Consider the following 12,230-nt stretch of genomic DNA (forward strand, 5'->3'; position numbering starts at 1 on the left):
GGGGCAAGGGGGACAGTTGCCCCCCCCTCCCCCCCTCAAAAAATATATATATTCAAAAGATAAATTAATGTAGTCTCCTTCTGGAGTGTTGGGCAGATAGTTTGGACTTAACTTATGTTACCTTTGAATCTTTTCACAGCCGATTCGCTCGTTTTGATTGATAAAGATATTTTTGAGAAAAATCCATTTGGTGACATCATAGACTAATCTGTTACTTAGCGATATTGATCAGTTCTGACTATTTTTTTTATTTTTTATTTTTTATTTATACCGCTATTTTGAACTTGCCAACGATAAAATTTGGTTTAATTATGAAGTTTATCTACAGCATTGGCGCTTTGTGGACTATTCTTTTCTCAATCAAGACTCTTTCTCGATTACAACCGTCTACATGGAATGTTTTGAAAGCAGCTGGTATTGCCAGGAAAGTAACCAAACGAGGTTCTCGGGAGGAATTAATCTACAACGGAAGATCACAGTTGTACATGGAAATGGAAAGTATAACTACTTTGGAAGCTATAATAATTATATTTCTTTCGGGCGTAATGATAGTTTTATTTAGAATGATAACATGCAAATTTCTACCGTCAAAAGCAATGAACTCGAACACCGGTAACAATGCATCCTTAGCAGTGCATTCATTGAGTAATGGTTGGATGAACACTGACACTACTGCCTCTTCTGGAGTGAATTATAATAACCTGACTTACATCAAATGCAATAATGATAGATTGGCCAGCAATAAACAATGTTCATTTCGTCTTCTTAATTGCCGATCTGTTTGTAATAAAACAGATACCATCAAGAATTTTGTAGTGGACAATGACATTGATATTTTAGCTATCACGGAAACCTGGCTAAGCCCAAGTAATTGAGATTCACTTACTATTGGTGATCTCACTCCTACTGGCTATCAAATTCACCATGTCGCTAGAGACACTCGTTGGTGGTGGAGTTGGGCTCTTTCATAAAAGCTCTCTGAATTTTCATAAGGATTCAGTCGATTCTATTGGTAACTTTCAGTCATTTGAAGCAGCTGACATGAAACTACATTGGCGTTCTACTACTATGCACATTTTAATCATCTATCGTCCACCTTCATCAAACTGCATTCTGTTTTTGAGTGAATTTGGCAGTCTACTCGAACATTACATCACGACCCCTGGTGCGTTGATGGTCACTGGTGATTTCAATTTACATCTAGACAACAAATCTGATCCTACTTGTATCAATTTTCTTCAACTGCTGGAATCTTTTAACTTAAGTCAATATGTTCGTGAGCCTACTCATCGTTCTGGTCATACTCTCGACCTTATAATTACTAGGGAAGATGAGAATATAATAGGCCCTGTTTCCTTGACAGAGTCAATTATATCGGATCACAATATCGCCAACTGTAGTCTCAATCTCTTGAAACCGACCTTAATGAAAAGATGTATCTCTTCACGTAAAATTAGATCAATTGACATTGAACGACTTAAATCAGACATTTGCGATTCGCTTGGCCCTAACACTGATATTTCCATCGATGTGAATGATCTTGTTTCTAGATATTGCTCAGAGTTAACAAGGATTATGGATATCCATGCTCCATTAAAGAAACGTCATGGCGTCATCAGACCTGCAGCGCCATGGTACAATGATGAAATCAAGGATGCAAAGAGATTAAGGCGACAGCTTGAGAGACGACGGCGTCGATCACGTGACCCTGTTGACCATAGCAACTTTGTAAAGCATTGCTGTGTTGTGACTGACCATCTTCAATCTTTACGATCAGACTACTACACGGATCTTATCAACAGCCATAGGAATGAGAAAGATGTTCAAGACCGTTGGAAAATTGTTGCATACTAAACCTGTGACAAATAGCAGTCCATTTCCATCGCATAGCCCAACGAAAGACCTAGCTGAGAAATTTATTCATTTATTTGACGCTAAGGTTAATGCTATCCATGAAGAGTTGATGCTGAAGTATGACAATAACACCTTTATTATTTCTGATGACAGTAACATCACCTGTAAATTTGAAGCTTTTAAATCTGTCTCTATGGATACACTACTAGTCTTGGAAAAACCATCGTCTGGAAAGTCATGTGATTTAGATCCTCTACCAGGTTCTCTTCTACGTGCATTCCTGTCTAAGCTTGGTGCTATACTTCCACAGATTGTCAATCAGTCTTTGCAGTCTGCTGTTGTACCTGGACAACTGAAGGTGGCTATGGTAAAACAGTTGCTGAAAAAGCCTTCACTTGATCATCGTGAATTTAAGAACTTTCGTCCCATTTCTAATCTTCAGTTTCTGGGAAAGATCATTGAGAAAGTTGTGGCAGACCAGCTTATAAATTACTTGGATACTATTAAACTAGTTTTAAAAACTTATACACAGTACTTATAGAAAGTTGAAGCGTACGAGCTTTCGGCTCCTTCTCGGAAACTTGTTCACATATAAATGAAAAACAAGAATTTTGAACCGGTAAACTGTTAACGGCAGAGGTAGAGGTGTTAGACCATGAAGATCGTTGGATAGAGCGGGGCATCAAAGAGGCCATCTATATCCGGGTTCATAGGCCGGACTTGAACCGTGACACTGGAAGATACCTGCTCCCCCACATCTGGGACAATCTGTTGCGGTCACGTGTTGCTAAATCACGTGACCGTTAACAGTTTACCGGTTCACAATTCTTGTTTTTCATTTATATGTGAACAAGCCTCCGAGAAGGAGCCGAAAGCTCGTACGCTTCAACTTTCTATAAGTACTGTGTATAAGTTTTTAAAACTAGTTTAATAGTATGTTTTCACCAGTACAGTGTAACATTCATAAAAGTATTACTTGGATGATAACGACATACAAGAAGTTTACCAGTCGGCATATAAACGGAGACATGTGAAATCGCACTTATTCGCATCCACAATGACATTTTGACAGCTATTGATATACATCAATCTGTTATCCTATTACTACTTGATATTTCTGCAGCTTTTGATACCATCAACCATGACATTTTACTCTCCAGACTGAAGTGTCGTTTTGGTATATGTGGCAAGGCACTTGATTGGTTTTCGACGTATCTCTCTGGACGACGTCAGTTTGTTAAAGTTAATGACACGCCATCAACGTCTTATCTGATAGAGCAAGGTGTGCCACAATAAAGGAAGGAAGAGAGAATGACGAAATGCTAATTAACCATTCACAAACATCGAGTTCAAGCTCTGGTACGGATTTGCATAGTACACCAAGGACACAGTTTCCCGAGGGACACATCACTTCACCGATTAACACCAGCGCGAGTGAGCTAACTTAATCAGCGGCCCACATTCCCGCATTGGTGACACTGGCCCCAGGAGACTTCAGCGGGCGCAGTTATGACACTAGAACGAAACAAAAGCCTACTGGGGCGGACATTAAAAATGTCAGAGCTAGTGAAGTGTAACTCGGTACCAGATCCATCTCTTAACCCTTTTGGCTACCTGTGGATGATTAATTGCATTCTTTATTCGGCTGTAGTGGCTTTTTGCATTAGTAAAGGATGGAAAAAGCGGGAAGAAGAGAGGAATCGTGCTGGGAGATCAAAGTTCAAACTGAAAGAGAAAGAGGAATATGAGGCTAAGGCGTGTAAGATTCGTGGGAACATCTCAATAGCGAAAGCGGAACTGGAGAGGATAAAATTGAACAAGAAAGTCATAAAAAAAGGAAGGAGAAATCAGGGTCTATTAGCGAAGGAGTGTGGGACATTGTCCCTTGCAAGTCTGATATCGTATATGGAAAAGGAAAAATCTAAAAAAATCTAAACTAAGGAAATTGAAAAGAAGCTGTAGGAATAGCAAGAAACGAGAAGAGGCGAGAAGGCTGAATAAGCAATTTGAATTGGACCCAGGGAGAGTTTACTTTAACTTTAAAAAGATCATAGAGACCCAGGAGGGCGTTGATAAGCCAAGATATGACCACGGGCTGCAGGATGAAGGACAAGATGAGCGGTTATTTAATGATGTTGAGGAGGCGTCGAGGTTTTGGAAAAGCTTGTGGGAAACACAAGGGATAGGGAATACCTCGGCATTATGGCTAGATGAGATCAGGAGTGCTATACGTGACAGTGTCCGGCTCCCTGAGATGATGGAAGAGGACTTTGAGTTAAGTGTTGATCAAGCTGTTAGAGTGATTTCAAGGAAGCGCAACTGGAGTACGCCAGGGCCGGATCGACTTGTGAATTTCTGGTGGAAAAGAGCGAGTGCTGTTCACTAGGAGGTTACCAAATCCTTCCAAGCGATAGTGAGTGGAGATCAAGAGATACCACTATGGTTCACTGAGGGCAAAACAACGCTTATTCCCAAACCGGGGGAATTCTCAAGCGAGAACCAGAGGCCCATTATATGCTTAAATTCGATCTATAGGTGGCTTAAATCTTGCCTTATTTAAACCAGTGGACCAACATTTGGATAAATATGGGCTTATGCCGCAATGGGAGCAGCGTGGAGCAAGAGAGGGTTGTAGTGAAACAATGGACAATCGGTTTATCGATCGCATGGTCTGTCAAGATTGTCAGAGAGGGCGGCGAAACTTAAGCATGGCATGGGTGGACATTAGGAAGGCCTATGACTCAGTACATAGTTGGCTGCAAGAGATGTTTGTTTTACATCGCTTCCCTAAGTGGACTGGAAACGTCGTATCGAGGCCCAGTGCAAAGTGGAACACCAGGAGTGGAGATATATCGAAACGTATCAGGTTCAACAAAGGGCTCCCCCAGGGGGACGCATTATGCCCTCGTTTATTTACTTTATGTCTGAACCCAGTAGCTTGTAAATTGCGAGCAAGTGAAGGATATCGTCTCTCCAAGCCCATCAGTGCCAAGATCACCAACTTATTATATATTGATGATCTAAAAGTGTATGCGGCATCGGAAGGGAAGCTCGAGTGGGTGATGGTGGAATTAAGAAATGCGATGGAAGATATTGGGTTACACTGGAATGAGAGGAAGTGCGTGACAGTACATGTGAAGCGAGGGTGGCTTGAGGACTCAGGGGAAATGAGGATGGGAGAAGCTGGTCAGATCAATAGTCTGAAGGACGGAGTCCAATACAAGTTTCTAGGAGTATTAGAGAATATTCAACAAGAAGACAACCTAGTTTTGGCGAATGCTGAGAAAGCGTACTTGAAGGTACTGTCGGTCATATGGTCAAGCCCCTTATCAGATTACAACAAGATCTTGGCAACTAACCAGTTTGCATTGCCGGCTATGACTTACTTCGTGTGCACACAAGTCTGGCCGATTGCCGGACTTGATCGAGAGAGTAGAAAGTGTATGGTGGAGAATGGAGCGAAACATCTGCTGGGGTCGACAGAGCTGTTGTACCTGCCTAGGAGATTAGGAGGAAGAGGTCTTAAGGCGGTGGAAGCGAAATATAAAACAAATAAGATTAAGGCAGTGATAAACCTGTATGCTAATAGAGACTCGTTCTTAGAACTGGTACGGCAGTCTGAGGAGAAAGCGGTTCGAACTGGAAGGCGATCGTTGATAAAGGATGCGCAGAACTATGCCTCCGAGCTTAACTTGGAGCTGGTACTGAGATACCCTGACCCAGTAGGCAGAACGAAAGAAGGCGAAAAGATAGAAAAGAAGAAGATTGGATTGTGGACAAAGAAGGCGCTGGTGAAAGAGCACCAACGAGAGAACAGAAGAACAGAAATGGCAAGGGAAACTGACGGCATGTCGATGGCTAGATGAAAAATTAGACCTGGACTTCTTAGCGTGGTTTTCCCAGTGGAAGACAGCACCGTCACACACAGTTGCAGGAATTGAGGAGCTTTACCAACAGCTCCTCCCGACAAAGGTATATAACAACAGGAAGACAAGCACAAGTTGTAGTGGAGACGAAAGATGTCGGCTGTGCGGAAAAGAACCGGAAAGTGTCTTACATATCTTGGCAGGGTGCAGCGCATTGGCCAAGACAAAGTATCTAGAGCGACACAATCATGCCCTCAACATTCTCTTCTTCGACGTACTAAGATCCCTGAACCTTACTGATAAGAGCTCATCGTGGTATTCACCCATCAAGCCCAAGCCGGTGTACGAGAATGAACAGGCTGTAGCATACTGGGATGTCCCCCTGTTTGCTGACCACGCCACTGTTTCAGCAAACAGGGTAGACGTCACAGTGGTGGATAACTCTTTTAGCAGTTATATAGTTATATAGTTTTTATTATGAGCATTAGATTTCAGTATTATCCGCTATGAACATTAGACTTTACACTGACTCTTTTAGGAGATATCACTGACTCTTTTAGCAGATATATAATTATATAGTTTTTATTATGAACATTAGATTTTAATATTATCCCCTATGTACACTAGATTTTAGCATTATTTATAGATCTGACACTGATCTAGCCACGTCTTTACACCTAGCTTAGTGAATCTTAGGTATCTGGCATCCAGATGTTTATACTGCCCATAATACAATATAACTTTATTGGGTAAACACAAATTAAAGGTAAAACTAGTAGTTTACAAAACCTTAACCTCTAAAAGTACCTGTCTGTCTAAACTTGGACCAAGAGAAAATGAGGGGACAGAGAGGGAGGCTCCCGGTCCAGCCCTTGGGATATGTCATGTCCCAGAAAGTTATTTTTAGACGAGCGGAAGTCTTTGTTTTAGCCGAAGTCTGTCTTCCGAGACGTCCGCATACAGGTCAACCTCGGTCTGATGTTTGAAAGAAAAGCAAAGATTTCATGTAATGGCGGGCGAAGTGGACTTAACGTCTGCATGCGGACGTCTCAGAAGACAGACTTCCGCTCGTCTAAAAATAACTTTCGTGGACATGACATATCCCGGCCAACGCCCTGAGCCTCCCTCTCTGTCCCCTCATTTTCTCTTGCTTGGACTGATTAATGTTTACTTATTACAAAATATCTATGAAAGTAGCACTTCCGTGCCTCTGCATTTTTCAGGGAGAGCATTCCCCCCATGCAAACCCTCGTAAGGACTTGTGCCTCCGGCGCTCACTTCTTTGCTTCCCCCCCCCCCCCCCCAGTCAAAGATTTCTAGCTACGGCCTTGAATAGGGTATAGCACTCATCAAGTCTTGAATTGGGTCAGGATGTTTTTTACAGGAAGCTACGTCATCATTAGGCGATAAGACCATCAACAAAAGCCATTCTCAGGTCCGAAATAGGGTATTGATTTTAAGAGTCAGGTCTTAAATAGGGTATCAAATGTTTGGTCAGGTCTGAAATAGGATGGGGAAAATCGCAGATTTTAGTCTCAAAGTAGGATAAGGGTTGTAAGAAGCGGGCCGCACACCCCCACCCAATTCTTTTAGGAGTACTTTCCCCCCCCCCCCCCCTCCCCCTTCCAGGGCTAGTACAGGAATTAAAAACGTGGAAAGAATATTAGAAAAGAGACCTTAAGCAACCAAATATTAAAAAGAAATCAAATACAAAAAGACTTGTTACTCTAGTTTGGTGTAAAAACGAAGCGACCGATCTCTAGTTAGTATTCCAAAGAAATCTTACCTTTTTATCCTGGCATTCCTCAAGAAGCTTTACAGTAGTAAAAGTAAATTCTGATGGTATTGCTGTACTGATTGTTTCCATTTGTAAAATAAGTAGCATTAATAATAAGGAATAACCTTTAGTTCAGTTTTTACAACAAAGACCTACTAGTTTAATTACAGATTGATCTTTCTGGTAAACTCTCGTCATTTTCCGAATTTTACCCGTAGTTGTTGTTAGATGTAACTGGACAATTTATGTTAACTGTTTATGCATCCCACGGATACGTCTCTAAAGGCGTTTTGTTTTAAGTCAAACTGGTTAGAAAATTGCTCCTAATTGTTCACGGGCATTGTTGTGCAACCACAAAAATGTCTGGTTTGACAGCAAAGATGAAGGTTTGAAAATAGAGAATTCTTGAACCGCATATCTTGTACGTGTACCTTTGACGTAAAAATTGTAACTTGAGATATCGCTGAACGAGAATTTCTCGGGTGAAAAACGTGACAATAGAATCTTGGCGGTTTTAAAATTAAAAGTCAACAGATTATTCCACCAAATAAACATTTCTGATTTGAAAAACAAGATCTTTTGACACGGTGATAAAGAAATAATCAAGTAAAGCTATGATCCTTGCAGTTATGAACGCAATTTTTGCAATTGCGTAAAGAAGCCTGAAAAATTCAGGACTTCAACCGGATTTGAGCCCGTGACCTTATTTATAACCGTTGCTGTGGTTATGCTACTTTTTATTCAACTAAACCTTCAACAGTTTTTTCTCTTTCGAATGATTTACGAACGATGGGCAAACGAATGTCGTACAGTTTTAACAGCGGCTATGATAAGCAGAAGAAATCGGCATATATCGGCTCATATATTTCAGAATTCTCGAGTCAGCCCAAAGGCTGATCAACACTTAACAATTGCTGGACGAGGTTGAGCAAAATATCGTGATTTGTCAATAGCAAGCAGATAATTTATTTGCTGAAGCCGAAGACTGAGGCAAAAAATTGATCTGCGAGACACTGACAAATCACGATATTTTGCGATAACCGAGGTCAATAATTGTTTTACCATTCGATCACCGAGTTTGTTTTTTTGTTTTCGTTTCCGAGAAGCCGTAAGTCCGCGCTGCCTTGCAGAGTCGAGTAATGGCACAGATCAATTGGTTTCCTTCTCAGCATAATTATATTTGTAGACTTCAAATTGTACTTACAGTCAAACGTTCAATAACACTAGGCATCAACAAAGCTGAAGAATTTCACAGTTTTCAAAGCGTATCCCGACAAGTGAAGCTTTGGTGTAAAGCTCGCCATTCTTTTTTCTGGCTTCAGCATAAAATCTCTTCAGTACATATGCATTCGCCAACTTGTCCTTCGCGTCGATGACACGAGTGACTCCTCGTCTACCTTCCTTTCCTTGAGATACTTTCGAAATACGTTGAAATTTTGTTCCTTTCTTAGATATTCTCACTGTTCTTTCGATCAAATAAAGATGTCGAATCATTCTCTGACAGCTCGGGGAACCGATCTGCCATTTTCTCAAAAGAGCGTGATTTCAATTGCGCATGAGCAGAATATCATTTGCAGCAAAACACTTATTTGTAGGCAGTTATTTGCCGGTCACGTGGTGGGCTCTCGGCCAATGAAAAGGAAGGACAAAATACATCGAATGATAATTTCTCTTATCATTCGATGTATTTTGTCCTTCCTTTTCATTGGCCGAGAGCCCGCCACGTGACCTGCAAATAACAGCCCACAAATGAGTGTTTTGCTGCAAATAATATTCTGCTCATGCGCAGTTGACATCACGCTCTTGTGAGAAAATGGCAGATCGGAAACTCGGTGATCGAATGACAAAACAATTATTGACCTCAGTTATCGCAAAATATCGTGATTTGTCAGTGTCTCGCAGCTTCGGCAAATAATTGATCTGCTCGCCACTGACAAATCACGATATTTTGCTCAACCTCTTCCAATAATTGTTAATTGTTCGTTCGTCCACTTTTCGTAACATTGTTTGCCAGTTTCCTAAAGATCAGCATCCACATGAGACGAAGGAGAAGGCGATAAAGACGAAGCGCTTGCTTGCGAATTTGAAGAGTGCAATAGGCCAGTTTCGTATTCTAACGGTTGGACTGGATCTAGCATGAAATGGAGGCTAATGCTGGCAAATTAATTTGTATTTGAAAAGATTTGCCCGCATTAGCCTCCATTACATGCTAGATCCAGTCCAGCCGTGAGAATTCAAAAATGGTCTATTGGAAGTCTACGTTAAAACCTTGGGGTTGTGAATGGTCGTAGGTTGGCTTGCTTGCATAGTGTTTCCATAGTATCCGTAAAAACCTTGAAATTGGAAAGGATAATAAAAACCACTTCCATCCATAGCGAAAGCGCAAAGATTTCAGAATTTCCAAGACTGCAAAAATGTCGTTTTCTTCCCTCTTCGGAAGGCGCGAAGCGCCGTAAGCGTGATCCTCGCGTGTGAAGCGCGCGAACCTCTCACTTCGCGCCTCTCCCCATTCTCCCTCGCCGTTTCTACCCTCGCTCCAGACCTTTCATTCGTCGCCTGCATTCGCAAAAAATACGACTGTTTTGCGCATGCAGTCTGAGAATTCCCGCATTTTGTTCACATCGTGTTGCAAATCAATCGCGTTTCATTGACAAGCGTTGACAGTTACCGCCATGATTCCTATTGTTTAGCTCAACTTTTCCAGTTTTCCGAAATCTGTCTGCCCCACCCAAGCACCACGGCGCCTTTGATGATTTTGCCGATTTTCCAGTTTGTTTCCAAAAAGGAAACTTGGGGTCGCACTGTAAACTGATGACAGATTTTTATCGCAAAGTAAACAAATTTTCCGAAAACTTTCCCAAGTGCGACCCATACCTTATTTTGGAACTGAATTCATGATCATTACTGTGGCGACTGTCCACTCTAACATAATTACCGTAATACCTTTTGATTTATAGGATTTTATGTGAACTGGATGTACAGTCGTGAGGTGCTTTGTTTGACTGTGAAATTGCAGTCGAGCTTATCTTGAAAGCCATTACTTGACTTAAATGTCTCATGACCCAACTGTTCTGCAAAATACCGGGCTTTTTCTTGCAAGAGTGGTCCACTAACTGGGACTGATTCATGGCTCGAACCTTGCGGAAGCATTCAGAGAGCGCTTTGTGAAGATCTGGAAAAGTCGACTGTTTCATCTTCTTTCGTTTTTCTTTGTACAATCCTCCTTCAAGGCACTAAAAATGTCGTCCTTCATCTCCATAATGGTTGAGATAGTAGACTGTGACAAAGACGGGTCAAAACATTTAGCCACAACAGTGTGTTTCTCCCCATTCTTAATAGCTGTGACCAGTTTATATTTCTCTTCCAAGGTCAGAACTCGTCTCTTCTTTGTCTCTTGTTTCTTAGACTTCGTCGACTGCAATGTAGAAGCAGTAGAACTGGAAATCGCTCGCTTTCTTGTGCTGCACTCTCTAGGATTGCCATAGGAACATTAGTTACTACACTCAATGACCAGAACCAAATTCAACAGGGATGGTAAAAGCACGTGGCTTTTTACATCACAAAATAGTCTAACGCAGTGTACGTGCTGGAATTTAACTTAATGAACGAGTTGCCACTTTGGAAAATACCATTATACTCTTTGTTTATCCGCCCAAATTTTACATAAGCATTGTTTTTGTTTTCTCTTGGGACCATTGTAAGTCCCAAGAGAAACTCAAAACAATGCTTATGCAAAATTTGGGGGACAAACAAGACGTATTATGGTATTTTTCGAAGTGGCCTATTGGATCCATGCCTTATAAGCAAAGGGTTCTGGGATCTCCAGGGGGCAAACATTGCAAATTGTTGTGAGAAAATGTATGGCGGAAAGTTATTCGACGTCCAAAAAACGATTTTGGAGAGAGATCAACGCTTTTTTCCACACAGTTTTATCAGAAATTGATTTGGGCTATGTTGACACGTAGCAGGTGTAAGTTTTTGTTTGAATAACCGTGAAATATGACACAAAATTTGCTGATTAACTTCCTTGCTTGCGTAAAATTTGTTGTGAAACGGTCTCAAAGTATTTCAAAATTAGGAAAAATCTGGAGGAAATGAGTCATTAAAGCCTTTTCAGTTGTAATAACGTGTGTATGACCTGGCTTTTGGCCTATTTCTAAACGCAGCAATTCAAATAATATTGGAAATATGCCTAGTAGCGATCATTGCGCTGTGCGGGGTTGTGACAACGATCGAAGGTAACCAGGGAGGCAAAAGATTCTTCCTCACGTTGGAATATTTAGATTTTACTCGCCCAAGAATAGCAATGATGTTTTTTATGGGCTAGAGCTATTTATCGTGACCAATTTAAAGTTTCGATGAGTACAAAGGTCTATTGAAATAATTTTGTACGAGGTTACAGAACCTCTGAATGTCCTACACCAACTTTGTACATAAGAGAGTATGATTGTGGGAGTACTAAAACCTCAAAGACCTGCTCCAAAGATCAGATCTACAGAGAACTAGTACATGAAGATGACGGTTTTGTATTGGACGAAGTCATAGTGGAGCTTGACAAGTTTGCTTAGATCCATTGACTTTACATGTAGATGGTAGTTTGACAGAAGAACTTGAAGGTTTGCGTTTTACATGTAACAGCTTGGGCATATCAGATATGAATTCCCAGTGTTATCTAAATCCATCGAAACAGAGACTGCTGTATTCTATGGAAGAGGAGCATTAGAACAGCTGCC

The sequence above is a fragment of the Montipora capricornis genome, unplaced genomic scaffold, assembly GCF_036669925.1.
Source record: "Montipora capricornis isolate CH-2021 unplaced genomic scaffold, ASM3666992v2 scaffold_465, whole genome shotgun sequence".
NCBI classification, from domain to species: Eukaryota; Metazoa; Cnidaria; class Anthozoa; order Scleractinia; family Acroporidae; genus Montipora; species Montipora capricornis.